Source organism: Notamacropus eugenii, chromosome 4 (assembly GCF_028372415.1).
Source record: "Notamacropus eugenii isolate mMacEug1 chromosome 4, mMacEug1.pri_v2, whole genome shotgun sequence".
NCBI classification, from domain to species: Eukaryota; Metazoa; Chordata; class Mammalia; order Diprotodontia; family Macropodidae; genus Notamacropus; species Notamacropus eugenii.
Window position 1 is genome coordinate 41,367,842 of NC_092875.1, and position 26,849 is coordinate 41,394,690.

Here is a 26,849-nt window from a genome sequence, read left to right on the forward strand (position 1 = left end):
TAATACTTAAAGTGCTCTATAAATGCCAGACATTATAATTAAGTCTTGGAACAGGCTTTACCAAATTGAAATGGCTTCAGGTAGGAATTCACTGGTAGGTTGTGTATCCATTGTCAAGGACCCAGTCAGCTAAACTTGGAGAGGCTCGGTCATCACACTAGCTGGAGAGTGATGAATTTTTCATGTCATAGAAAGTCTCAAGATCATTTCTATCAAGTTAGAGATTATCAGTGTGAGCGGAGGGAGTCCTAATACTGACGGAATCACCCAAGGCCTGTGGGATTTGAGTGCTAGTCATAAGGAGGAAGGCTTGGATTTGTTCTGCATGGCCATAGAGGGCAAAATAAGGATCTTCAGGTGGAAGGTGCAAAAAGGCAGATTTAGGCTGGATACATGGGAAAATTTCCCAGCAATTAAATTGATCTCAAAGTGAGGTGGTCCATTTGAAGCCGGTGGTAAGTTCTTCCTCCCTAGAGGAAGGTTTGAATGACCATCTCTTGGGTGTATTGATGGGGCATTCAGGTTTATGCAATGCTTCCTGTTTTCTGCCTAGTATCTCGTCGGATTGTCACAACCATCATATACACACATATACATATATATGTACGTATATGTATGTACATACACTCTCATGCGTGCATACATGTACTATTTAGGTACACAAGTATAAGTAAATACACAAGTAATATTCCCATAATATTTACCCTCTCTGTTTTACAGATGAAGGAAACTGAGGTTAAGAAATGTTCATTTAACTGTTTAAGATGATACAGATAGCTAGTAAGTATCAAAGTGGGGAATGGAATTTGAATCTCTCCCCCACCCCAAATGCAGGACTCTTTCAATCATACTGCTGTAGAATAAAAACCATTCTCTGATTGGCAGATTAGAGTATTCAGTTTCTATCCCTAGACAGTAGGGAGTTTCTTTGCAAGACAGTTGCACCATGGGATCAGAGAACCAAATTTCTATAAAGTGGTTGTAAGAGGAACATTTCAGGTGCATGGTAGTGGAGGTAGGGGTGGGAAGGTGGGTGGGAGGAGATAATATGTAGCAGTATGTCTGGAGGAGCTCCCTTTTTATGAGTACTAAAATTGGACACCTTTTGGTTCCTGAAACAAGAGAAAACCAAAGGTAGATGCTAAGACAAGGACAGGTACTTAAGGTCATTGAAAGGTCATCACTATTTAATAATGCTAGCTAGCATTTATGTAACACTTCACGGTTTGCAAAGCATTTTACATATGTTGCAATTATTCATAATTTGTAAGGTTTGCAAAGCATTTAAATATCTTATAATTACATCATGATTTATGAGGTTTACAAAGCGCTTTACATAGTTATCACAATTATTTGTAATGTAATGTTTGCAAAGACTTTACATATCTTATAACTGCATCATAATTTATAAGGTTTACAAAATAGTTTATATACGCATATATTATAATTATTTATAACAAAGTTTTAAAGGGACTTCATATAGTACAATTATATTATAATTTATAAGATTTATAAAGGATTTTGCATATATTTAAATTTCATTATAATTTATAAAGTTTGCAAAGCACTTTACATATATTACAATTAATTTATATTACAAATGTTATCTAACATTTCCTCACAATAATCCTGGGAAGTAGGTGCTATTACCCGATTTGATAGATGAGACTCAGACAGACTGAGCTTAAGTGATTTGCTCAGGGTCACACAGTAAATAGCTGAGGCTGGATTAGAACCCAACACTTTCTTGACTCCAGGTCCAGCACTTCATCCATTGAGCCACCTAGTTGGCAGTGGCTATTGAATAACAATTTGAATCTCCTTCTACATCATCACTAACCTGGCTCATGTATACTCTCTCCGTCATCATGAGCCCTTTGAGGAAGGGAACATAGATAATTATAATTTTTATTTTCATTACTACTAATAAAACCAATATTTACATAAAGCATGTTTTTGCACTGGACTTAATTTATTAGCATAATGCACATCCAATGAGGAAACCCCTCTCTACCCATGGAGAATAGCACCAGTTCCGTCTCTTCCGGTCTTAGAGAATTGTTGCTGAGAAGTTTGCTCAGGGACACACAGTCAGGTATAGCAGAGTCAGGGTTAGAACTCAGCTCAGCCTGACTTGTGGGCAGCCAGTCCTCTAGCCACCATTCCGAAGCTACCTCTCCTAATGTCTCTTTAAGATTCGTCAATTGCTTTACAAGTATCGTATCATTTGATTCCAACAGTGATCCTTTTCGGTAGGCATTACTATCACCCCCATTTTAGAGATAGAAAAGTGAGTTTTAGAAAAATTAAGTGACTTGCCCAGTTTGCACAGTTAATTATCCTGTCTAAGACAAGATTTGGAACCAGATTTTGCTGACCCCTAATCCTCTGGACACTACAGAGCTGCCTCTTGTCCCTTTGCTGCCCCCCATCCCATGCCATTGTAGATTTTACATTCCCTTCCACTCCATTCTCCCGCAATAGGAACTCTGCAAATATTTGCTATTGATGCCAATAGACTGAGTAGTGGATCAGTCCATCAGATTGTTTTTTCTTTCCTTCTATATTTAGATCAGAAGTTTTCTTTTAAATAGGATTTAGAAAACATGCTCCCTGAGTGGCCTTGTCCACCAGAGGCAGCAATAGTGCAGCTCTGCTGGGCAGGAAAGGTAGGGAAAGGTAAAGGGAAGATTATAATGCGTGGTCAGGTTTCCTTTGGTGCAGACAGACAGATCAATATTCAGCCAAACCCAGTAGGTGGCTAATACCCAGAATTGGATTCTTGCTTCTTTTCTAAACAGAAAACAAGAACAAGGATCTGTCTTCTGAGCTCCCCCAGAGGAAATACACTTGCTTTTAAGAGCCCGTTGTTGCTTCGATTACTCTGGAGTAACGTAGCTGAAAGTGTGTTCATTTGCCTATAAAAATATTAACCTCTCTAAAAAGAGGCTGTTTAAATGACATTTGCCAGGCAGTTTCATATGTGTTCAAAAATCAAAGTGGCATAAACCTTCTGGGATTCTTATTCCTGTTCCTGGATCCTCATCAACTCTTTTCTCAAGCCAGATCTCAATGCTACATTGGGCCTGGCAAAATTGTTCCTTTCTTGCTCTTTTCTTTGTTCTTGGATATTGTTGGACCTTGCTGGAGCTCTGACATAGCCCCCTTTGGCCTGTGAGTGGTCATATCCCTACCCTCTCATATGGCTCAGGTCCCATGTGTGGGAGAGGCTCCTGTCTCTTAGGTCATGCCAATTGACCCAAACTGAACTGGAAGCTGGAGGATGGGAAGCATTGTGAATGTAATGGAAAAAAGTATTATATTTGGAGTTAGAAGGGCCTGGGTTTAAGTGCCAGCTCTGTCCATTAATACCTTGTGACCCTGGACAAGGTCTTCCCAATTCCAAATCTAGGATTCTATCCTCTGCACCACCTACAATGACCCAACCAATCAGGCATTTATTAAACTTGTATGATATGCTGTTCCCCTTTCAGGGCCTCAGTCTTGTCATTTATCAAATGAGGGGGTGACCACTTGTTGTAATTCAGTCATTGTCAGTCATGTCTGACTCTCTATGGACCGCATTTTGGGTTTTCTTGGCAATGATACTGGAGTGATTTGCCATTTTCTTTTCATGTTACAGATGAGGAAACTGAGGCAAACAAGGTGAAGTGACTTGTCCAGGTTCACACAGCTTGTGAGTGTCTGACATGGGATTTGAATTCAGGTCTTCTTGACCAGCTCAGTGCTCTATGCACTATGGCCCCATCTAGCTACCCCGAGATGACCTCTATCTTGTCTCTATGCCCTCCCTCTCAAACTGCATGGAATTTAACTAGTTGTATAAATTTGCATTTGTTCATGTTATACTGATGGTACCTTTATTTACATATGGCCTTATAATCTCCCTCATTAGAATGTAATCTTCTTGTATGCAAATTCTTTGCATTTTATATCCCCAGCACTGAGCACAATGCCTGACATATAGTGCTCACTTCATAAGTGCTTGTTGACTGATTGATTCATCTGAGGTGGTGCAGCTGATAGAATGCTAGACTTGAAATCAGGACGACTTGAATTTAAATCTTTTCTCAGATATGTAAAAGCTGTATGAACCTGGGCAAGTCATTTGCCTCAACTTTCACATCTATGAAATGGGGACAATAACCTGTTTTGCAAGGTGGTTGTGAGAATCAAATGAGATGGTGTTTGTAAAGTGCTATATAAATGCTGTTGTTATTAGTATATTAATAATAACAATAATCTTCCATGTCCTAGTCCAGTGCATACTGGCCACACAATGAATGTGTTAATTGATTGATTGATAACTCTATAAATCTTGTAGAATGAAGACTAAGCAGGGGTTCAGATGACCTGGTTCCTTGTTCTAACTTATACTAGACTTCTCCCACTGACATTTAGCACAGTGCTTGGCACATAGTATTAGGTGCTTAATAGAGTTTATTGACTGCCTATTGACTGAATGTGTGACAACTGACCAGCCACTAGTTTTTTTTTTGTGCTTCTATATCCTTATCTGTAAAGTGATAGGGGTTGGACTGGGTACTTTCTAAAGAATTTTGCAGTTCTCACATTCCATGAGTCTATTTGTCAGCTGTTTGACTCTGGCCTTTTTCAGGATTGTTTTTCCTTTCCCAATCTATCTCCTTTCACTTTATCCGCTAAGCTTCATTCTTCTCTGAGACACTGACAAAACAACCCTGTTTAAATACCTTTCTTTCCTTCTAATAACTCATCGCTTCCATTGGAGCTTCTCAGAGTGAACTGGCTTTGTAATTAACAAAAGGATGAAAATCAGTGTTCTGGGGTTGGAAATTAGCTCTCAACTTCTGTGTATCAAATGCATCCCCATAAAATTCTCATTGTCCTTGTTCCCCAGAACTCCCCTTCAATTCAATGAGCATTTATTTAAATAGTACCTGATATGTTCCATGCACCATATTGGGCACCAAGCAAAGAACAAAAGCTATCCTTACCTTCAACTACCCTTAAGTGGCTTATGTTCTGTGTGGGCAAGGGGGAAGAAAGAGAGGAAGACAGCATGCATACAGATGAATTAATGCAAACTACAAGTATCTGATCCTGCGATTTCACCTGTCTAATGAGCTCTCTGGTGAGAAAACTGCCCCCTTCCCCTCTCCCCCTCAACTAAAATGGGCAGCTTCTGGTCTCAAAGAGTGTCATGGAGGGGCATTGACACATTTAAGTGACAGTTCCGGAGTAACCCAATCAGTCACTCAATGGCAGTGGTGGAATTGGAGCCCCTGGTGTCCTGATTCGGATGCCAGATCTTTAGTCACTTGGCCTCCATTCAGCATGTTCCAAGAAGGCAGAGCCTGAGGCAGGTAGATCTGAATGGAGCTGTCACTTCAGCACCAGTAGGACCATGTTGAGGGGAGTGGCTTCTGATGCTTGACCCTGGCTATCCTTCAATAAACACCACTAGCCTGGCATTCTAAGTTTCTCTCTAATAGAACCATTCCAAGCACCTTGCAACATGAAGAATTGGACACTGTTATTGTTTGATTATTGTGCTGTGCTTTTTACTATAAATCCCTCTTCCCTCCTCCACCATTCAATTCAGTTCAAAGTCTGTTTAGTTTTTTTTTCTACTTCTTTGATCCCCTCTTCCCCCACCCAAACCATTACTTAAAAATCTTCCCTTTTATTTCTTCCTTCCAACCTCTTATTTTATTAAATTTTTGCTATACCTTTGAAAAAGAGATTTTTCTTTGCTGTGCCCTCTTTATTAATCCTCCTCTCACTCAATCCATTCTGAGTTTTATTTTCTGCTATCTGCTCTATAATCTCATTTGTTTCTTTTTATTCTCTCTGTGTCCCTAATGAGGATAAAGTATTTAAAGTTCCAGATATAAGCTCCTTCTTTTAACCAATTTCTATGATATTTAACCTTGTAGATCTTACCCCATCCTCCCCCTACCCCCCTTTCCCCTGCTGTGTCTCATTCTTAGAAATATGAATTCAGGAATGAACCAATGTTAGACATTGGAATCCTGTGGCCCAGCCCCACCCCCTGCTCTCAACATAACCAGTCTCTTTCCTAAAAACCATGCCAACTCATGTTCTGTCCCCTCATCCACTCTTCAATCATCACACTTGTCAACTATTCCTAGAAAATCACATATCTCTAATCTTGAGACAGGACTTTGCCTACTGAGGCGCAACACTCTTTCATTGAAGGTATCTTCCCAATACCGTCCCCTCATGTAAATCCACAATCTAATTGATATCTTGAGGCAAACTGCTTCCCACTCCAGGTACACACTTGCACCTGAGATGCTCCCTTTTAATGATGCAGTCTGGCTCCCCTCTCTCTGTCACCTTTCCTATCCCCCCCCAACTTCTCCTCTTTCCCAGACACTATAGGAATCCTGGTCACCCATGGGCTTATTCAAGGAACAGCATTTCCTCTTCTCTGTTTCCCACCTCTCCTCTCCTCTCCTCTCCTCCCTCTCCCTCTCTCTCTCCATCTCCCTCTCTCTCTCTCTCTCTCTCTCTCTCTCTCTCTCTCTCTCTCTCTCTCTCTAAAACATCCCAATTTGCAACTCCTCTCTATGGATCCTGTTCGGGGATTAATCTTTGGTGCATCAGTGTAGGTTTTTCATCCTTGTCTCTCCTAAACTCTGTTTCAACCTTTATCCCTCTGTGTTTTGTTTTGAATCCCTTGATGGTGCCTCTTTGCTCTTTTTTTACACTTACAGATTAATCATTGTCTCTCTTATAAAACAATACCTTTAAGCATAATAATATATTATTTTTATATTTTATTATGAAATAACCCTCTCTTCCTTCTCTCCCACCTTCCTTCCTTCTATCTCTTCCTTTCTCCCTCCTCCTCTTCTTTCTTCTTCTTCCTTCTCTCCATCCCTCTCTCCATCTCTTTTCTCCCTCTTTCCTTCCTTCCTTCCTCCCTCCCTTCCTTCCTTCTTTTCTTCTTTCTTGTTCTTATTAACAGTATTTATTTAACTTTCTCATGCTTCGGTGATTTGAGAAATTTTCATGTCAAATATTCTACTCCTGAAGAGGGCTAGAAGGGGAGTGATACCCCCACCAAGACTAGAGTACCAGGGGCAGGTCTCCTAGAATGAATTTGCAGACACAAGCATTGTTGAAGTCAAGGTAAAGATTTGTTATGCTTTTCAGTAGGCAAGAGTTCTTAGGGAACCTGCAATTTGAAGGGAGTACAGGTAAATTTTTATAGAATATTCTATAGTAAAATATGTGCCAAATATGCTAATTAGGTGATTCAGGGAGGGATTAGGGAGTGGTTAAGAAGTGGTTAGTCCTTAAAGGAACATGCACTTTTAGTATCTACTGCACAGATATTTTACCCAGAGTTCATCGGGAAATAACCCAAAGTGGAGCTACATGGAGGTGTAGTTTTAGGCCTGAAGTCACTAAGTCAACTAATGGTCAGAACTGACTCAGGAATACCACACTGCTCTCATCAATGTTTGGTTAGACAAGAAAAATGTAAGGGAGTGTATATATATCTAAGTCTAGAATACATATGATTGGTCAGTGAGTAGTAAATGTCATTATGACCCAATACACAGCCTGTTCAGCCAGTACACAGCTTGTTCAGACTAATAAGTTCTATAGTTGTAGTTGGCTACTGTATCAGGAAAAGAGATAACAGTTTTGCTAGAGCAGGCTGTGTCCTTGAACTGGGGAGAAACTGCCTGGGATAGTGTTTTGAGGGTAGGGAGAAATGTGATTTTTAAAGAGAAATGTGATTTTAGAATTGAGGTCCAAGGACATGCCTCCAAGCACCCCATTACTTCCATCATATTCCCCCCATAATAATGCCTTAAATGCCCCTCTTTTGTTGAATATACATCTTTTTACATTGATGATTTGTTTCAGATTTACAGAATATGCAATTTTCAGTTGGGGATTGAACTCCTTTGCTTTTACATTATTCCATTAACTTCTGCAATTTCTTTTAACTACAGGGTAATCTTGTATTATTTGAATTTTATTTCCTTCATATTTGAAAGTCTTTCTCCTAGAGGGTACTGAGGGAAACTCTGGTAACATAAAAAAAGAAAATGCATCAATAAAACTTATTACAAAATAAATTATTAAATTTAATAACTATGTCTTGGAGTTTGAAGTATACGTTTATTTTTGTTATGATCATCTATGCAGTCTCTCAATGGATGCATTGCTGTCTGTATTTAGAAGTTCTGGGCAATTTTCTTGGGTTTTTCCTGAATTATAGGATTCAGGCTTTTTGACTTGTCATGTTCCAGGAGACCTATGATCTTTAGGTTATCGGTGCACATCCTGACTTTAAGGTCCTTCACCTTGGTTTGTGTAAAATTTATGTGTGTTTTAAAATTGTTGCCTTTTGCTTCTTTTCTGCAGTTTTTCTCCATTTGAATTTATTTTGTTCCAAGTCTCTTATTTTTCTCTTTCATTTCTTCAGAGATTTTACATAATGAAGAATTCACTAATTGTGTTTCTTAATTTTGCATTGAGAACTTTAATTTCTGACTTGTATTCATTGCCAATTTCTTCATTTGTAAATTTCATATCCCTTGAATCATTGTAGAATTTCTTGTTATCCCATGCTTTCTGAGAAGCCCACACAAGTCTGTCTTTGATTAGGCACTATCAGCATACTTTCCTTCAAATTATACTAATTTCTAAGAGAACATTGCATTTTCTTGGAAGTTTTATTTATTCTTCCTCCTATTTTTTTTTGTTTTTCTCTGTCCATTTATCTTCTTGTGGCCTAGAATTTTATTGAGCTTTATCCTATTTTTCCTCTCTTGACGTCTTTGATTTTTTTATTTTCCCCTGTACTCCCTATCACTCATGTTCTGACTTTTTCCTCTTTGCCGGTGAAAAAACTGACCATTAAAGTTGGGCTGCAAGTCTGCCTCAGCCTCCACAAGTTGGGGAATATACTAATCACCTATGTGAGTCCTTGCCCTACCTCTAGGGAAAAGAAGTGACGCTGCAGACCTGATGTATTCACCTGTGCTGGTACCCCCTATAATAACTCTCTCTGCTCTCTGCCTTTATTCAGACAGAAACATAAGAGAAAAACCAAGTGCCTTCAAAATAAACCATTGAGCAGGAAAGTCAATCAATCTAGGGGAGTAAGACAAGATACAAAAGGAAGCAGAAGGGGAGTGGGAGACAATAGTGGATTTTTTGTTCCAGGGAGTTTACACCAAGCAGAGCTGCAGAAAATGAGAATTTTCTGGTGTTAATTCATACAGGAGTTCTGGCATCTTTTCCTATGTATTTGACTATAATTACTCTGTGTGTGTGTGTGTGTGTGTGTGTGTGTGTGTGTGTGTTTGGGGTGAGGCTTGAAGGGTTGAAGAAGTTTGTAGAAAACTGAGGGTTACAGTAGTTAAATGATTAGTCATAGAGAAAGATCCAATGTTTGAGGTAGTATTTGAACCCAGATTTTTCTAGCTCTAAGTCCAGCCCTCTCCCCAGTACACCAGATTGTGTATGGGACCATAGGCAACTTAAATGACCTCTGGATGAAAGTTATTCACAAGCTCAGAAATTCACAGATGATTCCTTTATATTTGTCCTGGGTACTGGAGATCCATAAATGGATAAAGAAAACACCAACAACTCAGTCCTTACTCTCACGATTCAGTGTCTATAACATAGGGATAGGAGGTGTGGTACAGAGGAAATGCATGCAATTATAAGAAATACACAGGGAATTATGATTTAAGATAGAGTACAATGTGAGCAGAAGGAAAAATCTTCTAGGGTGGTACAGAGGTGTGGTACAGAGGAAATGCATGCAATTATAAGAAATACACAGGGAATTATGATTTAAGATAGAGTACAATGTGAGCAGAAGGAAAAATCTGGAGCCCAGGATTTTTTACCTCTTTTGTGTCCTGGACCCTTTGGGCAGTCCGGTAAAACCTAAGGACCTGTTCTCAGAATGATCTTCCTAAATGTGTAAAACAAAATGCTTAGGATTACAAAGGGAACCAACCAAACTTATTGAAGTAAAGGTATAATGTTTCCGATCCAAGTTTGCAGACCCCCCCTGGTTTGTCCATGGACCACTAGATCTAGACAGAGTACTTTCAGAGAATTTGAGGAGAGAGGGAATATTTTCATCTTTGGGGATCTAGGAATCCTTCAAGGAGAAGGTAGGACCTGAACTTAGTCTTAAAGAAAGACAATTCTGAGAGGAAGAAATGAGAAAGGAGGGATTATCAGACACAAGAATCATAGGACCATTGATTCTGAACTGGAAAGGACCTTGGAGATCATCTTTTCCAACTCCCCCATTTTACAGATGAAGAAACTGAGTCTGAGAGAGGCGAAGTGCCTGTTCAAGCTCATGCAGCTATTATGTTTCTGAGCCAGGATGAGTTTTCTGACTCCAAGTCTATCATTCTATCTTCAGTGCCACTCAGCTGCCTCTCTGAGGTGACAACTTGTGCAGAAGTGGAAAGTGGTCTGCTGAGATTAGGAAGTGACTAATAGCCTGGTGATGCAGGAACATTGAGTTTATGAACAGCAGTAAAGGGAGTGATGTGAAGTAAGCCTGGAAAGGGAAGTTGAATTTAGCTTGCGATGAGATTCGAATGTCAGTCTAACACATTGGCATTTTTTATACTAGAGGCAAAGGGAACCACTGAAGAATTGAAGGTTGGACTAGTGATGTGGTCTAACTTGAACATTAGGGAAAGTACCTTGACAACTGAATAAAGGGTAAGCTATAGAGGGAAAAGACTGTAGACAGAGATTGGAGATTTTAAAAGCAGCCCATGTGAAAGGAGGTGAGGGATGAATTAAGGCAGTGGACTATCATGAAAAAAAAAGCATGGGATAAAGTGATGTTATAGAAAAAGAACTGGCAGCACTTGGGCACACATTGGGTACAGGGATGGGATGAGAAAAGGAAAGGGTCAAAGATGACTCTAAGGTGTCAAGTTTGGCTGGATGATTGGGGGGATAATGGTGCTCTAAGCAGAAATAGGCAAGACGGAGGAGATGCAGCTTTCAGAGGAAAGGTGATGAGTTCACTTGTGCCCATGTTGAATTTGAGGTGCTGGCAGGTCAGCATCAAGATATGCAACCTCAAGAGATATACCTGTCACTGGTGACAATATCTTAAGTCTGAATTCTTTATACATAGAAAAAGTTCTCTGATTCCCAAAACCATTCCTCAGGCAGTCATGATGTGTGACAGAAAGTTGTTCGAGGTTGGCTTTAGAGTGAGAGAAAAAAAATTAGTAGCCAAGAAACATGTGTAGGCCAAACAGAAGCAAAATATTAATGAGTGATAAGAAGGAGCAGATAGATTAGGATTAATAGTAGTATAAGGGGAGGTGGGAATGGATCAGGGTCCCCAGTTGGTTTAGAGAATCCTCTATTCAACTTGAATGGAATTATAGGATAGACATGGGCCTCTGTTTGAAGGCCACCTCCCATGGGAGTAGACATTCCTCCTAATCCCTTACTGAGAAAATGCAGAGAATCCCCCAACTGGTTCCCAGTATCTGGGGCTGTCTTCAAGATGACCGATTGGTTACTTTTGCTGCTACTGCCCTCCTCAGAGATAGCTAGGTGGCACATAGAAATAGAAAGCTGGAGTCAGGAAGACTTGAATTCAAATCCAGACATAGACACTCACTAGCTATGTGACCCTAGGCAAGTCTCTTAACCACTGTCTGCCTCAGTTTCCTCCACAGAAAGCTATAATGACAACGTCTACCTTGCAGAGTTTTTTGAGAGTTTCAAATGGAATAATAACTGCAAAGCACTTAGCACAGTACCTGGCATATAGCAAATGATATGTAAATACTTATTTCTCTTTCTCCCCAAATGATTTTTTATCCATTTTGTACATATTCTGCACATATGTGTATGTATATATATACACATACACACTCACATACATATATGTTTCTATAATACATGCATATATGTGTGTATATATAAGTATATATAAACACACACACGTATATTATATATATACATACATACATACATATACATATACATGCATATGTGTCTTTCTCATTGGAATGTAAGGTCTTTGAAGGCCAGGAAAGACTTTGTCTATCTGGCACTTAGTGTCTGGTACAGAGTAAGCATTTGTAAATACTTATTGATTAATTCATTAGTGACTGAGAGGGGGGATGAGAAGCCCTTTTTAAATGACATCCCTCTCCCTTGGACTTCCATACTGGAGCATACAGCAGGTGTGAAGACGGGGCTTTCTTTCCTCATCTCTCTCCACTTTCTCTCAAAGTCCGGGAGCAGAAATAGTGACTCTCTACTATATTTTAAACTCCTTGAGGGCAGGGACTGTATTTTGCCTATTTAGTACGGTGCCAGGCACATAATAGGCACTTAGCAAATATTTTTTAATTGACTGATTGAGCACAGGAGAAAACTCTGTATGCTAGCTCAAGTGACCAGAGTTCTTGGACCTAAATTATTGGATTTTTTGTTTCTTTTTCGGGACACAGATCAGAGAAAAGTATTTCTGAGAATAAAATTTCCATGCTCAAGACATGCTGATTTGAGGGGCATCAACAGAGTTCTTTAGAGGTTCACAGCAGTGGTAGATAGACTTGTGCTTACACAAAGGCTGAGAAAAGAGATTCTAAGAGGGTATTTCCTAAGCCTTGGGAGTTACCTTGGCAGTAATCTCAAGTTGACAACCAAGAGACGGAGATTTCCTGAGTCCATTCATTTGGGCATCGATCTCCTAAGGGAGAAGATATCATATCCTTGGAGAAGGAAGAGGATAGTCACTAGTACCATTCTAAACCTGCAGGACTAAAACCATGCATTGGAGAATGAGACAGGAAGAGATGTGATCCTTGTTATCAGCACAAATTATTCTAATTGTGCAGGTCCTATGTAGGCAGGGCAATTGTTTGTTCAGCACCTCTGAGAAGTATGTTGACATTCTAAGGAAGGTCTGCCACATCTTATGAACTATTTGAGAGCAATCTGTCTATGATTTTGTCCTGGGATTCCTGTGAATATTTTGCATGTTCTGTGGTGGGTGGAATAAATATTAGCTCATACCTGGATACCCATTTTGTACATTGAGTACCTGTGCGGGAGTTGGGGATCCTGTTAACCACATTTTGAGAAACCTAGACATGAATCATCCCTAAGTTTTATTTTGAAGATTTCTTTAGGATAATGTTCTTGGATGGAGGTCATGGGCCAAAGACAGAAAGTGACCTTTTTGGGTCATCTTCTAGGTTCAAACTTAGTCCAGATGAACCCAGAGCCTTTTGGAGGCCCTGGGCCATAGATTATAGTAACAAAGAGAAAAACTAATAAATATATTATGGGATCATAGATTTAGATCTCAAAAGAAACCTGGAAATCATGTAGTTCCACTCATTCATTTCACAGATGAGAAAACTAAGACCTGAGTGACTTGTGAGTAGAAAGTAAGCTCCTATAGGACAGAGATTGTTTGATTTTTATCTTTGTATTTCCAGTGTCTACCACATAGTAAGTGCCTGATAAATATTTTTTTATTAATTGGTGGGTTGATTGCCAGAAATCACACATGGATCAAGTGGAAAGGCCAGAATTCAAATCCAGGTCCTCTGATTCAAAATCCAACATTTGTGTTGAACCACACTGCCTTCTAATCAAAGAGATGGACCAAGGAACAGAAAAGATCAAAGTTCTGTGACCTGTATTTCCATATTATTAATGTACTTCATTTATTTATTTTCTTTTCTATGTTAATGTGTTTAGTACAATCAGTCAACAAACGTTTACAAGCTCCTACTATGGACCAGACACTGTACTAACCTGTTGGGGCACAAAGAAAGACAAAAGACAGTCCCTACTTTCAAGAAGCATACAGTCTCATGGGCAGATTAGAGATTGATATGGTGCAGTGAATTTGGAGTCAAATGAGTGAATTCTGGCTCTGTCTCTTCCTATCTGACTGACCTTAGGCCAAGTACTTAATTTCCAGGGGGCCTCCATTTCCACTTCTGTAAAATGAGAGGGTTGGGCTCGTGCCCTTTGAGGCCTCTTCTGGTCCTAGCTTTATGATCTTAAGGACCTCCTTCTCCAGGGGCTGTTCTGGCCTGGAGCAGCATACCTGTTGGACCTCTCTCATCAATTACACAAATGGAACTCTCCTGAAAAAAGGCAGGGGTTTTCCAAATAGTCTGGCCATGCTCAGCTCTGATCTACACCAAAGGGAAAGCCGTATGGTTTAGCACCAAGAAAGCATCCCCAGAATTATGGTTTTTAAGATAACTAGGAAATGGTCATCCATTCTACTTGCTGCCCTCGTTAAAATCCTGTTCTTTTTGTTCTCTTTACAATCCCAGACACAATAATGAGGTTTTAAATCCCTCTAACATGCTCGAAGAGACAGCTACATGCTGTGTGAGTGTGACCTTTACGGCAGGCTGTAATTTGCTTGGATGGTCATTTCTCTCCTCCCTTTTAAAAATCACAACAACTTGGGAGAGTATGGGAGAAGCAGGCTGCTTTACAGAATATCGCAAAGGTTAAAGTAATGCCACATATCTCACACTTGCCCAGAAACTGTCTGATTTTGAAATGACTGTTACAGGTTCTTTTTCTGGTGGGAGAATGTTCTCAGGGAGATAGAAGGAGACAGAAGAGGCACCAGGAGGACAAATTGGTCTCTGTCTCATGAAGTGGTTTGCCTTACCATCACTTACCAGCTCCTTTCAACACAAGGACCGCATCCTCTTTGGAGGACCTCTTCTCTCTGCCTGTTGGCGGAAACCAGACTTTTCCTCTGATGTTTCAAGCCTTTGCACAGGTTCCTGTCAACCTTTCCATACTTTTTAGACATTACTTCCCTTTATGCATTAATGAAACTGGCTTCTTTTACTGTTCTTCATCCATGGTGCCCCATCTGCCCACTCTTTGCTGTGTCCCATACCTAAAACGCACTTTCTCCCCTCCTTTACTGCCCATATGCTCTAGTATCTTTCAAGGATCAATTCAAATGTCACCTAGTGAAAAGCCCTTCCTATCCCCATCAACTAATGGTAGTCTCCTCCAAATAATCTTATCACTATTTTGTACATTTCTGTGTAATCATTTTTGGCAGGGAGATGGCACAGTGAATACAGCACTGGCCCTGGAGTCAGGAAGACGAATTCAAATCTGGTCTCAGACACATACTAGCTGTGTGACCCTGGGCAAGTCACTTAACTCTGCTGCAGTTTACTCATCTGTAAAATGAGTTGGAGAAGGAAGTGGGAAAACCTCTCCTGTATCTTTGCCAAGAAAATCCCAAATAGGGTCACAGAGAGTTGGACACAACTGGACTTCAAAATATAATAATTTTGTTTTGTTTTGTATTTGAGACTGAGTTTCCCTATTTCCCCTAGGCTGGAAGTTTAGTGGCCACCCTAGGGTCCTGATTCTAATATTGAATGACCTAAAGGCTTTGACCTGTTCTGGTTTGCTGACCTGGACTGCCAGTTCATCACTCTTTAGGTAGCCTGGTGGCCCTTTGCTCCTGGAGTCACATCTGGACTAAGGAATAAGAAGTCCCAAGTTCAAGTGATCCACTAATTTCAGCTTCCTCAGAAATTCCAAATGGTGGCACCATGCTTGACAGTGTCTCAGTGCATAGAGCTCTGGGCTTAGAGTAAGGAAGACTCATCTTTCTCAATTCAAATTTAGCCTCAGGCATGTACTAGCTGTGTGAGTTTGGGCAAGTCACTTAACCTCTGTTTTCCTAAAAGGCAACTAGGTGGCTCAGTGGATAGAGCGCTGGGCCTGGAGTCGGAAGACCCAAGTTCAAATCCAGCCTCAGATACTTGTGACCCTGGAGAAGTGACTTAGCCCTGTTTACCTCAGCTTCCTCATCTGTAAAATGAGCTGGAGAAGGAAATGGCCAACCATTCCAGTATCTCTGCCAAGGAAACCATAACTGGGGTCACAAAGAATCAAGGTGTGATAATAACATAATAATTATAACAATTATAACAATAATAATTATAATAGCTAACATTCATGTAGCCCTTTGAGGTTTGCAAAACTCTTTGTATATATTGAATCCCAGGGCTAGATGGTAAGCTCCTTGAGGGCAGGCTCTGTTTGACTCTTGCTATTCTATCTCCAGCACCTTGGACAGTGCTCAACATATTGTAAGAGCTTACTAGATACTTGTTGATGTGGATCAATTGATTCTTTGTGCGTTGCTAAGCATCTCATTTCTTAGAGCCAGAGACTACAAATTCCTATTTAAAAAACCAAATCCCTTAGTGAATTAAATTAAATGACAGCTTGTGAAATATTTACCTGTACAATCAACTGGCAACTGGATCAATGTTTCAGTTCTAATTAAAAAGAGTTGAAAGTAACTAAATAAACTTTGAAAGCAGTGATATTAAAGTCAGATAGAAACAGGGGCCATTAAATAGTACATGAGGGCTTCACATTGACTTAGAAAACCATGGATTAACATCATCTATATTCTATTGTACTTATTTATCTTGTTAAACACTTTCCAAATGTATTTTATTCTGGTTGAGGCCAAGCTAGGGAGTGTTGTAGGTCACCTTTTTGATACCTCTGTTTTGAAGCTAGAAGAAAGTTCACAGGCCATCTAAGTTCATCTCTCCTTCACTTTACAGATGGGGAAACTGAGGCCTAGAGAGGCTAAGTAACTTGCCCAAGGTTGCACAAGTAGTAATGATGGGGTCAAAATTTGAATCTAGATAATCTGAATCCAAATCCAGTGCTCTTTGCATTCTTAGGAGGCCATCACTCTGAAATCAGAGGCTCTGTATTCAGATCCCCCCTTGGATACTTACTACCTGTGTAATCTTGGGCAAGACCCTTAATCTTCCTCAGTTTTCTCATCTATAAAGTGATAAGGTTGGACTAGGTGGCCTCAGAGGTCCCTTCTACGTCTTGATATATGATCCAATGACAAATTCTACCTTTCCATGACAAACAGAACTAACCATTTTGATAGAAGAGGTAGTCAGTTCCTAGTTAAGTTTATATAGAGTGAAGACAGATTTATTAATGGGCTATGCAAAAGCTAATATTGACCAATAGTCCTTTTATTAGTATGGCCAGTTTAGTTCTAGTCTAGAGCTAGTAGTTCAAACACCTTAATATCACCCCAGACCCTAGATTCATAATTATTGAGGTCAGGGTTGGGCAGGTTGATTGATTATATAATTGGGAATGAAAGGCAGTAAATAGGGGCATTGCCCCATGGGCAGATTGTCCTCAAGTCTCCCCTCTGGAGAAGATCTTCTTTATGTAGAAAACATGGGAGAACCATGATAAGGAAGCTTCCACAGGATGTCAAAATACAGACAAGCCTTCTGATTGGCTGAGGGATTTCATCATCATCTCAAAGAAATGTCTTCCCAGCTTGGCCTTGTATGGTATAAAGAGGAGGCAGGAGCATAGAGTGGATTTCTGAGGAGGAATTTCTGAGCACTTCATCCCAGGAAAACAGCGTGAATAGTACCATCCAAACAGTTCTGGAGGAACAGAATACATCAAAAGAAGTTTTAAGAAACTTGCTCATTGCCTTTTATTTGATAAGCAAGTCTGTGATCCCTCCCTTTCTAGGAGTTCATCATTACTCTTATTCCTTCTGAATAATACAACTGAATGAAAGATCTTATGGCTTAATTCATAGAGACTTGTCCTCCAAGCCAAGAAAACATGGATTTAAGTTCAGACTTGCCTCAGATATATGCCAACTGTGTGACCAGTCAAATCCTTTAACCTCTTAGTGTGTTCAGTTGTAAGTTGCAGAAAAGGTGCCAACCTGCATTGGGACAGGGAATTTCCTCCCCTGGGAATTCCTTATACTAATGAAATCACACATCTAGTCTCTATCCCTAACTCTAACATGACTGATATATTAATTTGGTCATAAATATAGAATCCTCCCTGCCCCCGCAAAAGATGCCACTTACATGACATTTGCAGGCATTACTAATAAGCTTCCTAATAATACAGGGATAGTTTCATACTTATTGACTATAGACTCACAAGATATCAGAGTTGGAAAGAACCTTAGAGGTCATCTAGACTGACCCATGGCTTAAGAGCAAGCTCTTGTATAGCAGCCCCCCGAAATGGGCACCCAGCTTTCACTGGGAGATCTCTAGTGAGGGGGAACTCACTGATCCCCAAGTAGCCATTGTATTTTGGATTGTTGGGAAGTTCCCTCTCCCTCTCACCTGATGGGTACCAGACATCAGGAAGGTTGATTGAATGACTGATTTTGGTCTTCTGAGGGCATATGTGTATTGATGCCATTTTGCTCAAAATATATTCTTAGTGTTATTTAAAAAGGCTTGTTTGTGGGAATTGGCACTAGTCACCTGTTCCAAAGTCATGAAAGGTTAATTACAATTCACTTATATTTAATGTAAATATGAAAGTGGCTAACTCTGTCAAATTGCAGGAATGGGAGGTTGGACTGGATGTTCACTGAGACCTCTTCCATTTCTGACACTCTGTGATTCTCTGACTCTGTGAAGGCGTATGAATGGTGCTGAGTGATCAGAATATATCTTAATAAGTAAATTAGGAGTTCAGAGCTGGATGTAAGAAAAAGAAAGACAAAAACAAAAACATAATCATGAGAACTGTCCAAAAGGGAATTCCAGTGAGGTTAGAAGATCTTAGATTTTAGAGGGGAGCTGTCCAGAAGGGAATCCTAAAGAGGTCAGAGGATCTTGAATTTTAGAGATAGGCATAACTTTAGGTTATGGACCATGGAACTAGATCGTGGAACTAGATCAAGTTGGAAGAAACCTCAGAGGCCATCCAGTCTAACTTCCCTCTTTTATTTACAGGGCAGAAAAATGAGGCCCTAGTGGTTTCCCTTTCACCTCCAGCATCAAATATAAAATCCTTTATTTGGCATTTAAAGCACTTCACAAGTTTCCCCCTTCCTACTATTCCAGTCTTCTTATGTTTTACTTCCCTCTTTTGTCATTTGAGTTGTTTCAGTGGTGTCTGACTCTCCATGATCCCATTTTGGGCTTTCTTCACAAAGATGCTGGAGTGGTTTGCCATTTCCTTCTCCAGACTGGCATATGCTTTTTGCTTAATAAATTTTTGTTGATTGTCTGACTAAGGTGACTTGCCCTAGATTCACATAGTAGTAAGCATTGGAGGCAGGATTTGAAGCCAGTCTGTGGTTTTTCTTCTGTCCTCTCACCCCCACTACCACTTGAGATCTCAAAGTCAAGGCTAACTGACTATTTTGAGAAGGTGTTGTAAAGAGAATCCATGTTTAGGTCTAGGTTGGACTTTCTCTGAGTTCCCTTCCAACTTGGAAATTCTGAGATTATGTGAAGATACATGGATGGTGGGAAGTGATCAGTATAGACAGGTCAGTAAGCCTATAGGAACTCAGAGGGAGAAGTGGTCTCCTTAGACTGTTGGCTTCATGGCAGGGCAGGCCATAGTCAGTCAGAAGTTGACATTACATAGCCTGGGGGACAAAGCAGGTGAGAATGCAGGTGCCATTTTTGAGGAACTCCATTTTATTTGGAATCCCTTTGGTGTACTGGAATAATGAGAGGAGATAAGTTTACCAAGTAAGGTCAACTGCAGAATGATGAGGTCCTTGCATCTGAGACAAGCTTCATCCTACAGAGGGTTGGGAGTAATTAAATACATTTAAAGAGCTGGAGTCAGGTAGTTATATAGAAGGGATTTTTATTGGTGGCACTAAGGTGTCCAGAATAATACTTTTAGAATGAAAAGTCAAGCCAGGAGTCTGGAGTTCCTTTATTTTAAAACCTAGTTCCAGCTACTGATAGTAAATTTGAACCTAATATCCTGCTTATCCTCCAGTACAGTGTGACTTTGATGCCCCATAGACTCATGCATTTAGGACTAAAAGGACCCTTGATACCTCATGAATTTGTTGTTGTTGTTAATATTTTAATACTTGTATTTCAATATAGTTAGTTTCTTTTGTGAGCCTATGTTTTTAATTTTGTGCATTTAAAATATGATTAAAAGAGGTCTATAGGTTTTGCCAGACTGACAGCCAAAGGGGGTCCATGACACTTGGAGGTTAAGAATTCCTTATTTTTCAGAGAAAGAAACTGATACTAGGGAAGCTTATGTGAACAAGGGACACCGAGGTAAGCTTGTGTTTTTGAAGACTCTAAGCAAGAAAGTAGAACTTCTGGCAGGACCTACCACTTGGTTTCTCACTTAGAAACAATTTAACACGAATTTATTATGTACCTACTATGTGCTAGGCTCTGGTGAGAGGGATAAGGATAACTATTAGACTGTGTTATTTCACTGGCATAAAAAATCACTCGGATGAAGTAATTCCTTCTTCCAATATAGTTCAACATTATCTCCACAATTTAGTTTTAAAGAGTTGCCTATGACATTGAAACATTACAGATAAAGTGACTTGCCCAAGGTTATACAACCAGCATGTGTCAGGGGATGTACATAATGCAAGCTAGAGAAATCCCTCAGTTCAAGGAGCTCTTATTCTGTTGGAATTTCCTTCAGGGCCTGAGTAGGAAAGGAGAGGGAGGTGGGTTCGGGACTGGACCACATATGGAACAAGGATGGAGGATATGATTGTCCCTTTAGAATCAGCCCAATTAAGTGTGGAGAGACTCCTTATGAGGAGATAGGTGGTGAATCTTTTTTTTACTCTTGACCATAACAATCCCTGAAATGATCTGTTAAAGTTTGGTGGGATTGTGATTTGTATTGGTGGAGGGAACACACATCCTGATGGAATGAATTATAGATCTTTTAAAGTCTCCTTGCTAAATAAGGAGTTTAGAGAGCTAGGCTGCAGGGCTAATGAGGGGTTGTCTCCAGCAAGCCCTTGGGACCCTTAACCAGAGAGGCTGTCAGGCTTATATCAGAGCTGCAACTAAATAGGGAAAGAGGCCCCAGAGTCTCCTGGCCCATGGAATCAAGAAGAGCTTTGAGGCTGCTTCCAGCTGCTTGGGCTGGAGTCTGAATATTCATAGCAGTGAAAAAAGGTGGAGGGAAAATCATCCAAAAGTTTTTCTGTCATTGCCTACAGCACATCCTGAACTTTGCCGGATCTCCATCAAATCTCCTTTCTGCCAAGGCGGAGCAGTGACTCCAGCTTTACCTGTTTTACTGGTCACTGAGAGAAGCCCAGGGTCAGGTTTCACCCTTGATCTTAGCTCTCTTGCTCTCCAAGTAAAGGTCTGAGATTAGTGAGCATGTCAGCCATTGAACAAATACTGGCATGGCATAGAGCCTGCTCAGCAGCCTCCTTCTGGTTTACTTTATGTAAAGGGCAGTCAAAATGACCCCATAACATTTTGAAAATCCCCCAGGAAAGTCTTTAGATATTTAGAGGAAATCTGGTGCAGAGGGGTGCCCTGATGAGAGAATTATGTGGTTGGGGATGACTGAGCCTGGGTTTAGTTTTGTCCTAAAGCATTGGTCTTGCACTTTAATATTTCAAGCATCCTTAATTTCCTTGGAATGCCTATTCTCTCTGCTTGTACAGATTACCACCCCTCTGCCACTTGGCAATACTAAAACTAATCCCTTACTTTAATTTGTAGATATATATTTATGTATATATAATGTAATATATATATGTGTGTGTGTGCTTGTGTGTGTGTGTGTGTGTGTGTGTCATATCCATATGTATACATATGGAAGGGAGAGGAAGGGGGGAGAGAAAAAGAGGGGGAAAGTGAGGAAGAGGGAGAAAAGGAGGAAGAGAGATGGAGAGAAGGGAGAGGGAGGGGGAATGGAGGGTGAGATGGAGGTGGGGGGAGAGGGAGAGTGAATTATGGAAGGGGAGTCAAAGGATCTGGGCTTAAAAAAGCAATTTGATAGATTAGAAAGAGCACGGATTTTGCAGTTCATTTCTGAACCTGTATTTGGAAACTTTCCAGGTTGAAAAGACCTTTCAAAGCTTGCCTGCCCTGACATTCGAAACCCCAGGGTCACATTCACACCATGATCACCTAGGAGATGTGATCTATTCTCTTAATAGAATTTTAGAGCTTAGAGATCATTCTAGTTCAGTAGTCTCTCAGATGCAACAAACCACAAACATGTTATGAAGTTCCTACTGTGTGCTGTTGGCTAAAAGTAAAGTTTAGGCAGGATATGATCCTTCCCTTTCTGGAGATATCCTGGAATATGCTCCATACACAATAAATAAAATAGAAAATAGTACATAGTTAAGTGCACAAGGGAGGGGCGAAGAATGTGCTGTGAGAGGTTAGACAGGGGGAAGGAAAGAGAATCAGGGAAGGTTTCTTGGAGGAAGAGGTATTTGAATTGAGTATAGCTCCAACAAGAGGTAGCATAAGGCAGTGTATAGAGAACTGACCCCAGAGTCAGAAAGATGTGGCTTCAGGTCCTGTCTCTGATCTGTCACGGCTGTGTGACCCAGGACAAGTCATTTTACCTCTTTGTGGATGGAATGGATGATGGCATTGAGAATTTCTGAAGACTGAGAGAAGAGTGAAGGGATTTCATTGAATTCTGTCCTCATTCTCTGACGTTGTAACCATAGGAAGATTATTTATTGCTTTATGTCTCAGTTTGGCCAAAAGCTATGAGGAATAAGATAGGAAATCAGTAAAGTAGTATAGAATTGCCTAGTTGTAGTGTATATTCAGATAGGTTTGTAGTGGGTGAAATCAGTTTGATTTCATGAATTTCTCTTGTGACGTTTAGTAGGCTTGGAATAGATGAAGAGGAATCACATGCCAGGGAATGCTTAGAGATGAGTAGGCTGGGAATAATGAAAGGACCTGGGGCTTCTAAGGTGGACATCTTGTGGTTCATACAAGTCATAGACTATAACATTGGTGTTAGCTATGGAGTCAATTGAAGCTTGAATGGGAAGGGAATATGCATTTATTAAATTCATACTAAATGCCAGGCACTGTGTTAAGTACTTTACAAATATTATATCATCTGATTCCTGTGAGGTAGATACTAATGTGATTCTTATTTTATAGTCAAGGCAGACAGAGGTTAAGTGACTTGCTAGGGTTACATAGCTAGTAACTATCTGAAACTGGATTCGATCTCAGGTCTTGCTGACTCCAGGCATAAACAGAGAAGACTCAAGGGAATGAAGTTACAGTAAAGGTAGAAACCAAGTTGAATGTAAGGCAGGGAGTAAGAAAGATAGAAAGGGTATCATGTGGAAATATTAGGAGGTTATTCTATGGAAGAGAGATTGAATTTGTTTTCTCTTGGCTTTGGAAAGCAAAACTAGGATCAATGAATAAAAGTTGAAAAGATACAATTTTGGGCTTAATTTCAGAGAAGAAAGCAAACAAACTGTTTTCCTAACAATCAGTGTCAAAAAAAGTATAGGATGCCTTGGGAGGTAGTGAGTTCCCCTGCGTTAGAAGTGTGCAAGCTACAGCCAAAATCTTCAAGAAATCTGCAAAACATGGAGGACCACTTGTAGAAAGGATTCTTGATCAAGTCTACATCTTATTGGCCTTTGAGGTTATTTCTGACTCTGAGATTCCAGTCAGACACACAGAATCCTGAAGTCCATGATACTGTGAATATAAATATACGGGGTGACCATGCCAGGGTGTAACTGAAGTCAAGCAAAGGAGGGCATAGAATGAATGAGTTTACAAGGATCCCAGAATCCATCTAGTTCAATCCACAACCAAGGCCTGATCAAGAATTCCCCAAGACACATATCTGACAAATGGTCATCCAGCCTTTACTGAATGAAGGTCCCTTCTAAGGCAGACCACTATACTCTGGGATGGTTTTTGTCATTTTGAAGTTTTTCCTTATACCAAGGCAAATTTTTGGCTCTTCATAACTTCTCCCCTTGGCTCTCAGTTCTGTTTTCTAGAATCAAGCAATTCACCCCCATATCTCCTCCATCTTTGATGAGGATGTTGAGGCTCAGGGAGGAGGAAATGATTTGTCATAAGATTAGCAACAGAGAATCCAAGGCTCCGAACTCCCAAGTCAATATTTTTTCCATGGTAGGAAGAAGAAGAGTAATAACTTACACTTATGTGACCTTTTAGCATTTGAAAAGTGCTTTATAGAATTAATTGACTTAATATTCTTTGGTTTAGACTTCAGTTTTCAGAGGACCTCATGAAAAACTATAGGGATATTCTGTCTCACAAGTATCAGAGAGCAAAGCCTTAGGGATTGAGACATTAGATTGGTGCATTATTTTTATTTTTTAAATTTCTGAGTAAAATCCTTCTCTTTTGCCCTCCCCCACCTACTTTTATAACAAGCAAAACTGGAGGACATAGCAACCTTGTGTGAAACTTAAACACCATTCCGTGCCCAGTCTTTCACATGAGGACACATAGTATGGTGGAAAGAGCATTGTTTCTGGAGGTAGAGGACATGGTTTCCAATCCCCTCTATGATGCTTACAACTAGTGTGACTTTGGATAAGTCATTTGCTGTCTCCAGTCCTGATTTTCCTTATCTATAAAAGGAAGGGGTTGGACTAGCTATTCCATGAGGTCCTTTTCAGCTCTAAATTAAATCAATGATCCTGTGACCTCTTCAGGTGAAGGAGGGAATTGGTTTTCCTCATCTCCTCATCCCATTCATGAAAGTCCTTCTTTCACACCTACTGCCTCATGCCTAGAATGTTCTCCCTCCTGTTTCTACCTCTTGGCGCCATAGAGAAGGACACATCTCTGGAGTGCAGCTCTCTGTCTTTACCATTCTCAGGCTGCCTAGATGGGTTTCTGTGGATGCCTGAGATAGGCTCGTTGTAATATATCATTTCAGCTGTTCCTCCTATTAACGAACAACCTTGATTAACGTGCCCCAAGATTCCTAAAGACATTCAGTGATGTATTGTGAAGTAGGGATGACAAAGGTTTTTAAAATATTCCTCCTCATTTGTGATATTGGTAGCACAGAGAACTGAGGGTCAGTTTCAAGCTTCCCGTTAATTATTTTTTCCTTTGTCTTTCCTTCCATCCCCTAGTGAACTGCTGACATGAAAGCTGGTTGGGGGCGATATTATTTTTTACCCTCATGTGTGCCTGTTAATGCTGGCACATTTTCCTCTGGGAAATCATAGTTAATTTCCATTGACTGATCATGATCGGGGAAGGCAGCTCCCACTTAGAATTTGGAAGGTTGTAGACTCATATAATCTAATGGGCTGACTTGGACAGCCCTAATTTGAATGACTCTCATTGTTAGGAAATGTTTCCTCCCCTCATGCCTCAATTTGCCTCTCTGAAATTTCCACTCATTGCTCCTGTGTCTGGCCAATGGGGCCAAGAAGAAAAAAGCTAATCCTTTCACATGACAGGCATTCTGATACTAGAAGACAACTCTCATGTCTTAAATCCTCTTCTGAGTTTTCTCTTTCCCAGGTTGGACATCCCCATTTCACAGAATCACAGTGCTGGAAGGCCCATTGAAGACCATCTAGTCTGTCCCTGACCTGAAAAGGGCTGCTGTATACCTTTAGGGAGAGTGAACCCTTTACCACCTTACTCCTACAGGCAGTTTCTTCTACTTTTGCCTGGCTGTAATTTTTAGAAAATTTTCCACCACACCTAAATCTGTCTGTTTTTGCCTTCAGTCTATTGTTCCCAATTCTGTTCATAAATCTGATCCTTCTTAGGATGGTGGCATAGTGGATGGAGTCCTAAGCTTGGAGTCAGGAAGACCTGAGTTAAAATTTGGCCACAGACATATACTAGCTCTGTGACCTTGGGCAAGTCATTTGACCTATAGTTTGCTTCAGTCTCCTGAACTGTAAAATGGGTATAATAATAACACCTATCTCAGGGTTGTTGTGAGGAACAAATGGAATAATATTAGTAAAGTCTTTTGCACAGTGGTGGTAGTGGTAGGTCACATGATTTCCCTTAGGCTCAGTTTCTTCATCTGCAAAATGGAAATAGTAATAGCACCTACCTCCCAGGACTGTGGTGAGGATTAAATAAGATAATGTCCATAGAGTGCTTAGAAAACCTTTAAGTGCTATGTAAATGCTAGCAATGATGATGATGATGATGATGCAATATAATCACTCAACCTCAGTTTTTTCATCTACCAAATGGGGATAATAATGGCACCCACCTCCTAGGGTTGTTATGAGACCCAAATGAAATGCCGGATGTAAAGAGCTTTCTAAATGTTAAAACATTATTATCAAAGTGAACCATCATTTTAAGTGAAATTCTTGAGTTCTAAAAAACTACAAAGAAAGGTATGGAAGCCTGAGAAAGAGGTAATAATAAATTGCTAGAAGATTTCCAAGGAGGGCTGCTTAGCTACTGGCTGGAGAAGTCAGTGAGGATACACAGAGGGACATGTAGGAGACCCACCAAAAGTCGGCATGGTGACTGCATCCAGAATGGATCATGCTGACCTTTTGTGATTAGGGATTATTGGTAAAGCAAAGCAACAGTGTACATAGAGTTTACTTAGATTTTTAGAAAAGCATTTAACAGTCTTTCATGTTGTTATTGTACGGAAAATGGAGAACTGCAGGCTGGACTATGGGACATGGACCGTCCCATTTGCTGTCTTCTGGATGCCGTTTTAGCAAAAGTCATGGGGTCATAGACTTAGAACTAAAAGGAACCATCTCTGATTCTACCTTTGTAGAAACAGACTCAAAGAAATGAAGTGGTTTGTCCAAAGTCACACAGGTACGAATTGACAGCCAGAATTTGAACACAGGTCCTTTGGTTTCAAATTCTCCCATTCTTTCCACACTGCCTTCTGGAGCTAAAACTAGTGGCCCTAATAGAAGAGTTGCTTCCTCACTTGTGTAATCTCAGATTACAGTTTAAATGTCTGAA

The 26,849-nt window shown here is 40.2% G+C and overlaps 1 protein-coding gene across 1 annotated transcript in view; it reads left to right on the forward strand.

The window, feature by feature from the left end:
* The window catches only part of TMEM132B (transmembrane protein 132B), a 469,297-nt gene that overhangs the window by 408,251 nt on the left and 34,197 nt on the right, over window positions 1-26,849 (forward strand). The gene's annotated exons all lie outside the window — the stretch shown is intronic.